At 38.8% G+C, this 3,241-nt stretch overlaps 1 non-coding gene across 1 annotated transcript; it reads right to left on the reverse strand.

Moving 5' to 3' along the window:
* Nucleotides 1–2,843: 2,843 nt before the first annotated feature.
* On the reverse strand, nt 2,844–2,950 carry LOC141681087 (small nucleolar RNA R71). Its single transcript, XR_012558535.1, has one exon. It is a non-coding gene; the product is annotated as a small nucleolar RNA R71 (small nucleolar RNA).
* Nucleotides 2,951–3,241: the final 291 nt, after the last annotated feature.

A 3,241-nucleotide genomic window follows, 5' to 3' on the forward strand; every position in this document is an offset into this window, starting at 1 on the left:
TAATGAATATTCCATCACTAACTTGCTTAACTTGCAAACCAAGAAAGTAAGTTAGTTCTCCCATCATACTCATTTCATACTTACTTTGCATCAATTTGGCAAACTTTTTGCAAAGTTTCCCATCTGTAGAGCCAAAAATAATATCATCTACATAAATTTGAACAAGTATACTAGAGCCATTAACATTTCTAAAGAATAAAGTTTTATCTACAGTACCTCTTGTGAAATGATTTTCCAAAAGGAACTTTGATAAAGTGTCATACCAGGCTCTAGGTGCTTGCTTCAATCCATAAAGTGCTTTCAAAAGATAATAGACATGTTCTTGAAAATTTGGATCTTCAAAACCAGGAGGTTGACTGACATAGACTTCCTCCTCCAAATCTCCATTCAGAAAGGCACTTCTGACATCCATTTGATAGACCTTGAAATTGGCATGGGCTGCATAGGCTAAGAAGATTCTGATGGCTTCAAGTGTTGTAACAGGAGCAAATGTTTCATCAAAATCTATTCTTTCTTGTTGACAATAGCCCTTAGCAACCAATCTAGCTTTGTTCCTGACTATTATGCCATTTTCATCCATCTTGTTTCTGAATACCCATTTGGTGTCTATTGGATTCTTTCCTTTAGGCTTGGGCACCAGCTTCCATACCTTATTCCTTTCAAATTGGTTTAGCTCCTCCTGCATAGCTAAAATCCAATCAGGATCCAACAAAGCTTCTTCGACCTTCTTTGGTTCTTCTTTGGAAAAAAAGCTGATGTATAGACATTCTTTTTGAGTTGCTCTCCTGGTTTAAACTCTAGAAGAAACATCACCAATTTTGAGCTCAAAGGGGTGATCTTTTGTCCATTTTCTTTATTGAGGTAGATTAGCTCTAGATAAAGAGGCCTCATGATAAGTGGCATTTTATACCACTTAGAACGTCTTAAAATGGCTTAAATTGGTGTCTTGAAATCAAGTATTTTGTGTATTTGATGCGTTTTTCTAGTGTTCATGTATTTCAGGGTATTAGTTGCATTTCGGGGGAGGAATCATCAAGAATAAGCCTTGGCATGTGTTCACCATTGCGAGAGGAAAGGAACGGGCAGATTACGGCAAAGAAACAGAGCAAACTTGGATTTTTTCCAGTGGAGGCCTGCGCGCCCGCGCAGCTATGCTGAGCGGCCGCGCAGGGTCGGGAATTTTGCTGAATTATTTTAGACTTCTACTTCTGTTTGGCTTCCAACTTCTATGTACTCTGAGTTTTATGGGACTATTATATAAGTAGATTTGAGATGTTTTCACAGGTGGATTTTAAGAAGAAGAAGATTGTGTTTTGCGCAAGAAGGGAAGATTGGGATACCAAGGAGAAGACCTAGAAGCACAGAACAACTCCGGAAAAGAAGATCTTGTTTTCAACTTGTGATTCTTTGAATTAGTTGTAACTTGGATGCTCGTTTTCGTTCTTGTTGAACCTAGATCTCGTTTATTCGTACTTTGATTATTATTTAGTTTATTAAGACCTTGTTTATACCATGCTTTCATTGGAACTCATGGTGACGATGAGTTCGATTATGGGCTAATCGTTGTCATGGGATTCTAGCGGATTTACTTATAGATTTCAATAATTAATTGTTTCGATATCTTGGTGTGTGGTGATTGATTGATATCCTAGTATTGGTTGTGCTTATTCATCTTATGTGCGTAGCTAACATATAAGATAGCGTGTTAATCTCTATTGAAGCGACAGTGAATATAGAGGTTTAGAACTTGCCATGCTAGCATAGGTTCATGTACGTGTATGCATGATTCGTAGGTAACTCTAACCGTTTTACTTGCCCTATGTAATCAAGATAGATAACTTGTTCTTAAACCGTTATGTTGTCAAATTCTATAGACATATAGGGTCTCAATATAATTGGTGTCTATTCAGCTTCTATCTCTTTTGTGGATGTCTGGTAGAATGGTATTCGTGCAACAAAAGTTGGCGTTTATCAGTTTCGTGTTATCTGATTAGTGTCATCACCATCACATGCTAAGGTTAAGAACAATAAGGCTATTGAATGAAGTATTTGATGAAGATAGAATCCCATGTTTATCATATATATTAATTCAACTTCAATTCTCTTAGTTAATGTTATTTAGTATAATCTCTTAGTTTAATAAAAACCCAATTTGTTATTTGTCTTAGCATTGAGCGATAACCTTACATTGTTGCATAGGTGCATAAATTGAACTTAACCTAAACCAGTCTCTGTGGGAACGAATCTGATTTATATCTTATACTACTTGCGAACGCGTATACTTGCGTGAATATTAGCGCGTGTTTTCGCCCTAACAAGTTTTTGGCGCCGCTGCCGGGGACTCGGTGTTAATTTTTAGTTTATGTGCTTGTCATCAGTGGTCGTTAAAGTTCACTGACTCGGATTCTTTTACTTTCACGGTTTATTTGTTTGTGTTTCAGGTACTCATTACAATGGGAGATCCAGCAGCACGAACGAAAGCCTTGATGGATTTTTCTCAACCCAAGATCAATGACATTCAATCTAGCATTGTCCGGCCAGCTATCACAGCTAATACCTTTGAGATCAAGCCTGGCATAATTCAATGGGTACAGACTTCAGTCCAGTTTGGGGGTTCTCCAACGGAAGATCCCAATACACACATTAGGGATTTCATTGCAATATGCGACACCTTCAAGTTCAACGGTGTTTCTGAAGATGCTGTGAAGCTGAGACTGTTCCCATTCTCTCTGAAGGACAAGGCTAAGAGCTGGTTACACTCTCTACCAGCTGGTTCGATTACTACTTGGGAAGATCTTGCTCAGACGTTTCTTACTAAATTCTTCCCTATGGCGAAGACAGCTGCACTCAGGAATGCTATTACTCAATTTGCACAGCAAACGGGAGAATCGCTAAGTGAAGCTTGGGAGCGCTACAAGGAGATGCTTAGGAAGTGTCCTCATCATGGAATTCCTGATTGGATGATCATCACTTGTTTTTACAATAGGTTGGGAGCACAGTCCAGACCCATGCTCGATGCAGCATCAGGCGGAGCATTATGGGCAAAGAGCTATAAGGAAGCTTATGATCTAATTGAACTGATGGCTGCTAATGAATATCAGTATCCAACCCAGAGATATCCACAGGGCAAGGTAGCAGGAGTTCTTGAAGTGGATACAGCTACGGCTATCACTGCTCAACTAAAGGCGTTGTCTATGAAGATCGATTCTCTGGCTAACTATGGTGTTAAGCAGATAATTAG

The sequence above is a fragment of the Apium graveolens genome, chromosome 1, assembly GCF_009905375.1.
Source record: "Apium graveolens cultivar Ventura chromosome 1, ASM990537v1, whole genome shotgun sequence".
In the NCBI taxonomy this organism is placed as follows: Eukaryota; Viridiplantae; Streptophyta; class Magnoliopsida; order Apiales; family Apiaceae; genus Apium; species Apium graveolens.